Source organism: Malania oleifera, chromosome 2 (assembly GCF_029873635.1).
Source record: "Malania oleifera isolate guangnan ecotype guangnan chromosome 2, ASM2987363v1, whole genome shotgun sequence".
Taxonomy (NCBI): Eukaryota; Viridiplantae; Streptophyta; class Magnoliopsida; order Santalales; family Ximeniaceae; genus Malania; species Malania oleifera.
Window position 1 is genome coordinate 9,243,397 of NC_080418.1, and position 7,088 is coordinate 9,250,484.

A 7,088-nucleotide genomic window follows, 5' to 3' on the forward strand; every position below is an offset into this window, starting at 1 on the left:
AGGATATCATTTGGAGAGGCACACTCTAGCCTAATTGAAGGAGTGACCGATTGAGGGGTATCACTTGGAGAGGCGGACTCTAGCCTACTGAAGGAGTGTGTAACGGTGTTGTTCCGTCCGGAAAGGAACTGGTTAGTGAATCCTTTGGTGGTTTGCCAAAGGTGAGGATGTAGGCTGGGGATAAGTCGAACCTCGTAAAAACCCGGTATCACTCTCTTTCTCTTACTCTCTTTACTTTCAGCATATATAAATTGCGTTGATGTTTTACATTCCTTAATCATATACACTATATGGATTAGATATTAAATAAACTTAAACTTAATTTATTTTTGGGATTGTGGAAAACGAAAGGGAGTACGTTGGTTGATCCATACTTTGTGGAAACCATAAGGAAGTACGTTGATTGGTGAAACACCCAAATACTTACTAACTGAGAGTTTGTTTAAAGTCTAATTTCTTGGAAAGAGTGTTGTACTTTATATTGAGAAATCAATTATCCACAGGGCTTAAATTAATTTCAAATACACAGGGCTGCAAAAGCTGAGAATCGGTAAAGTGCTGAATATTGAATTTTGTGTGTTAAATACTTTGGTTGATTGTTTGGTTGAATGCTTAAGTTTTCATTTACTTGAGTTGTAGTTGTGGATTGAATAAAAAACTAAGGACTGGTTGTGTAGCTGTTAAATCAACAAGAGGTTAAGAATCTGAAAAAGAATTAAAAGAAAATTTTAATAATCCAATTCACCCCCTCTTGGGACTATACCTTGGTTTTCAATATATATATATATATATATATATATATATATATATATATAATGTAATTTAAATATTATTGCAATATGTTTAATATTGTTTCTTCTTATTTTTATTGCATTTTATATTTGACATTATAAAAATTGTTGGATAATAAATAAAGTGTAGGGAACTTAATGTCTCATTTAGCAAAATAATAGTCTAAAACATAATTCTCATGAAACTTATATTTGTGTATGAAAGTTGTGAAAATACTGTGACTGTTTGCTGATAAAATTTGTTTTCTTTAAACATGTATAAGCATGGATGGGTATACTCGATTTTAAGAGGAGACTCTGCCGAATTTTTTACACAACTTGTTGACTTTATGAGACCAATCCTATTTTGATAATGATAAATCACTTGGTATTTGATTTGTGCATTGAGATTGTGAACAGGAACAATATTTAGCATACACGGAAAAGATAACAAGTCATGGAGGCCATGAAGATTAAAGCATACACAACTTGACATAATCTATGAAACTAAAAGAGTTGAAGAATGAAGGTGCAAGTGGCAAGTTCAAGATCATCAAGTGAATGGGTATTTAAAACTAAATGTATTTGCATATTTCATATGATTTAATTTGAGACTCAACATATACCCTAAACCGACCTTAGGACTCATGCATCTCATGAACATCATCAGGGGATATTTGTGGACTTAGAGATATTGTTAAAACCCCGAAAAAGATTTTACAAAAGAGCAAAGAAAGAGTGCAAAAGAAATTTTTTCAAATTAAAAGGGAAAATCCAAAAGTTGGTCAGTTTAGAAGATCGAACTCAATGTTCAGTTGTCTGAAGATGTAACTTCCAAAGATTGAAGTTAAGCTCAGTCGTCTGAAGAATTTCTTCAGAAGACTGAAAATTAAGTTCAGTCGTCTGAAAAATTAATGATGAAACACAGAACCTGGCAGAAGCACATCAGAAAACTGAACTCAGACTTCAGTCATCTGAACCCGACACTTCAGAATACTGAACCCCAATTTCAGTCGTTTGACCTTGTGTCTAGGTTAATTTTTCGAAATTCTAAGGAACTTAAGTCGTTTGAGCTCTAACCCTTAGTTGTTTTAACATGCGGGAAAGATTAAAAATTTAATTTTTCAATGAGAGAACTCACGAATTATTTTTTGATCCAACGGTTATGATTCATTCTAAGGGCAAGACACCTATATAATGAACATCTAAACCCTAGTTCCCTAATGAAGATCAACAAGAACAAGAAGAACAATAAGAAACAACCACAAGAAGAATAAAAGCAAACCTTTGGTATAAGCATATTAGCACAGCTTGGGAGATCATACTACTGAGGTTACGATTGGGATTTCAAATCTTATACTACACTGTTGACCTTATAGGTCATGCCCGATTTTTATTATGACAAATACTCATTATATCTAACGAGTATATGAGATTTTGTGCAGGAACCTTAATCGTCAAGATCAAGATGCACATAAAGTAAATGAAGCTTGAAGACCAATTTATATTTATGATTTTAATATATGTTTCTCCTGCGTAGTTGGTCTGTAATAGAAAATTAGGCTCTTTGGTTTGTAATAAGCATACACACATCACATGCATGATCTATTACGTAAGCTCAAACAAAGAATAACTAAAAATGACCTTAGAAAGACATTAGGGGTTACCCTTCGGTTGACCGAAACCAAATTCTTTCAGCTTCTTCAAATTGGACCCAGAAATTATCCTAGGACACTCACCTTTGCATTCATAAATGTTAGGCACTTGAATAGGGTGAGAGTGTATTGAATTAGGACTGAAATGCACACTTTGTGCACTTTCGATTGACTGACATTGGCAGTTCATTTTGCCCTGGTCGACCGAAACTGGACTGAGTCAACTGGTTAACCACAGTTCGGTCGATCAATCCATGACATGTCATTTGACCCTGATCGACTGAACCTCCCAAGAGTCAACAGTTTGACTACTTGGTCGACTGAGCACAAAATGAACTTCAACGCTCTGGTCGCCCGAGGGTCCTTGGGAGAAATCCCAACTATCTAGTTGATCGAATCACTCAGTTCAAATCAGCCTGGTTGACCAAACCTCAGAAAAACTGAAAAATCAGCTCGGACATGCACTTCCGGTCGACCGAGTCCCAAGTTCAAAAATAGGCCGGTCGATCGAGCCATATGAACTTCGGTCAACTGAAATGGTTCTAGTCAACCGGGCCTCTCGGGTTGCTATGAATTTTTATTGTGGTTAATAATTTTAAAATATAGTTAAAATGGTTAATACATCATTAAAATTTTCTAATAATCCCAGTTATGTCCCTAACGGTTATATTTCATGGGGTGTCTATAAATACCCCTTCATTTGGGAAAAATAGAAACAAGATTAGCATACAAAATCCAAAAATTTTCTCTCAAGAAAAACTCTCACTACTATTCCTACTCTCTCTCAAACCACTCATACTTACCTTCTCCTATTGCCAAAAGTCTTTGTAAATTGATTGAGTGATTGTATTGAAAGGTTTACTCTTCTTATTTGTTTGATTGAAACGATTTTCGTGAGAGTCAAACCTAAGTGTTCTTAGGGGGCTCTGCTCAGAAGCCTATCCTAGGAAAACTTATCTAAGCTTCTGAGAGTTGCACTCATATTGCAATATCTTAGGAAACTTGTATTTGTTTTTGGGTTGCAAAATCGTTTTCAAACTTACTCAAATATCTTGTGAGATTTACATTGATATATTTATGAAAAGATATTTGTGTTTGTGATATTAATCTTTGTTACAATATTTATTCAAGTACACACCATTTGCTAAATACAAAGATTACATATCTTTTGCAAACCAAACATATTCACTATATTCGTGATTGAGACATCCTATTGATTGATACACTTGAGACTCACTTTGACATCTTGTGTGAACACATTTGATTGAATATTTTGAGATACACAGATTGTTGTTGACACTCTCACGTACTCACTACACTGATAGAAAATACATTTGAGAGTTGAACTATTTAGACCACACTGAACTTACGTATTAAATCATTTGTGGTTTATGTGATTGAACACATTTGGGTACATATATGCTTTACTTGAAAGCACTTTTATCTGTACTATTTGATTGTAAAATCTGAGTGTTTCCAAGCGTGGCCTAAGGGGGCGATAATCCAGTCCAGTAAGGATTGTTGTAAAGGTTAAGGTAAGCCCTGTACTAATTGACCTGGTTTGTATAGGTGCCTCTCCACCCATTTAAGTGAGCAAGTTATAGTGGTAATTCTTGTGCTTGTTAGCCAAGGCGGGGACGTAGGCAATTGGCCGAACCTCGATAACATTTTTGTGTGTAGACTTTTCTTTACTGCTTTCTGGTGCATGTGTGTTTGATTAAATTTGTTTATTTACTTTCTTGTATATATTTACATTCTTGCACTAGATTAACCCTAGGGTTGTGAATATACAGGTGTTAGGTGATTGACCTGTGCTTAAATTTTAAAAATACCAATTCACCCTCCTTCTTGGGATCATGGTAATGCTAATATACACATTTAAGCTAAAACTACTTTGTTCCTCGAAAGGTTTTCTTGTGATTATTGTACAAGCATTTTGATATTGAGGTTTGGTAAATCACACTACTTGTTAATATTTAGTCTCATAGAGTTCTTTATATAAACTCATCTACTTGTTGATATTTAGTTTTCAAAGAACTTTTCATCTCAAAATCTATTATTGAATATAAGATGAGTGATTGATCTTGAGTGTACTTACTTATAGATTATTTTGATAAGATCAATACTTGAGAAAAGCTTTCACCATTGGTTAAATGGTTTTGATTCAAGTGTGTATTCAGTTAAAGGCTCTGTATATTTGATATCTTAAAACCACTTGATTAAATATCCTTAGTGTTCATCACTATATATTTTATTGAAGGATATTTTCTAGAAAACATTATATTCAGTTTTTCATCTTTGGAAATCATATTTTATATATATATTGGCATACTACAAATATCATATTGTGGTTGAATATTTGGAAGAATGCTTTTTGATTTAGATCATTATAATATTCAAGACAAAACTTTTGATAAGTTCACATTTGATATTCGTGCATTTTTCACAAAGTGAACTTGAACCCTAATTTTCTCCAAAACTTTTACTTATATCATTATTTTGGGAGATTTGATAAAAAAAGAAATTGTGTGTTGAAACATATCATTCTTCTAACGATTATATCGTTACATACATACTAAGTTTCAAGTTTCATCATGTGGATATGTGTTAGGATTTCAAGTGTACTCACTAGTTTTGTTAGAAGCAAATCTTGAGTTTTTTTTTTTTTTTTTGTAGATTGGAAATTATATTGTAATCATGGTTCGGGTTGTGAACCGGGTGAGGAGGAAGTTGTGCCTTTTGTAAGCAGTGGATGTAAGGGAAGCTCCGTCCCGGTTAAAAGAGCAGGGATATAGTGGAATCCTTAAGTGGGTTGCTTAAGGTGAGGACGTAGGCCGGGTTTGTTGAACCTCATAAAATTGTGTTTGCCTTCTCTCTTTCCTTATCTTTTTATTTTTCGCAATGCATTTAAATATCTATCTTGCATGTGTATGTTGAATAACCCCACACACACTTAACAATTAATTGGGAGAAAAGGATTCATTGATATAATAATTTAAAATCGGTCTTATACTTTAGCAATCAACTTAATAAATTTAGAAATAGGGTTTAATCTGAAAGATTTTTTAAAATACCCAATTCACCCCCTTCTTGGGATTACACTTAAATTAACATTTGGTATCAGAGTCTCGTTACATAGACTTAAACATTCTTGTAAAAGATCACGATGGCTTACATCGGTGTAACCCCATTCAGTGAGGGACGATCTTATCTTAGTCTTCCAATATTTTACGGTGAAAATTTTTCAGTTTGGAAACTAAAAATGAGTATTTATAAAATCAATGGACAAGAGGGTTTGGCAGGTAATAGTTAAAGGAATTTGTGTGTCTACAAATGAAAATGATACTAGTTTAATACATGCAAATTCAAATGCCATGGATATGTTTTATCGTGCTTTAGATTCTAATATTTTTTATGAATTTATGACATGTACATGTGCAAGAGATATTTGGGAAGAACTTGATAGGAAGTATGGAGAAACCTGGGAGAAAGAAACCACCACTCCGGAAATGTCAAGTTCAAATGATCAAGAGGTGGCAAATTGTAAACAAAATGAGTTAGACGAGGAGGAGGTATATGTATCTTAGCCTATTTCATATAATGATTCACTTATTGCTTCATGTGATGATTTTTGTGATAAATCTTGCGATAAATCTTATGAAAAATCATGTGATGAATCTTGCGTTATATTATGTAATGAATTACGTGTTAAATCATATGTTGATAATTATAATAATGATTCATGCAGTGTCCCTTATAACAATATTGCTCTTGATGCATGCAATAATTCAAATGATGGATATTATGACAATTCTTGTAATGAATCATGTGTGGAATCATTTGTTGACAATTTTGTTAATAATGCGTGCAATGATTCATAAATATTTACTATAATAAATTTTATGTTGAATCACGTGTTGAATTGTGTAATGAAAACATGCCTTCATATGGAGATCTAGAAAAAGCTTTAGTTAAAATGCATAAGCTTCTAACTAGGATATCTAAGAAGAAAATGTGTTTGAAAAATGAAAATGAAAAGATAGTTAAACAATTAAAGGAATTAAAAGATTATCATGCTATTCTAGAAAAGACGAAAATCATGAAGATTCTGAAGATCACCTGTTTAGATAGAAAAATATGCTGAAACAATTTCCAGGGTTACAAGTGAAGATAGTTTAAATAAACCCTTTGAAGTTAAAAGATTATATTTCCAAAATGGGTTCATATGTATCTCAAAAATTCCATAACTATGCCTCATTAAGTAAGAAGAAAAGAAGTAAGCATACTTTCCCATGAATATACTAAACTTGCTTATTATGTAAAATGAAAGGGCATACCCGATATAAGTGTCCATTTAGAGGTGTCCGAGACAAAGACAAGAAAATGACATGGGTAATAAAAAAGGGTTCAAATTAGAATTACATGATGTTTTAATTCTTTCTTTGTTCTAAGGACTAGTTATAGGATAGGTGATGACTAAAAGCTTAGAAATGGTTTGTATCTAAAAAGTCAAAAGTTAGTATATGCACTTACTACATAAATTTTTAAATATTAAGAATCTTGAAAAAGCAAGCCAATATGATTTATTATAAGTAATATATCCAATCTGACTACTTAATGAATATATATATCATAATGATTGGGTAAGATATAAAATATTTGT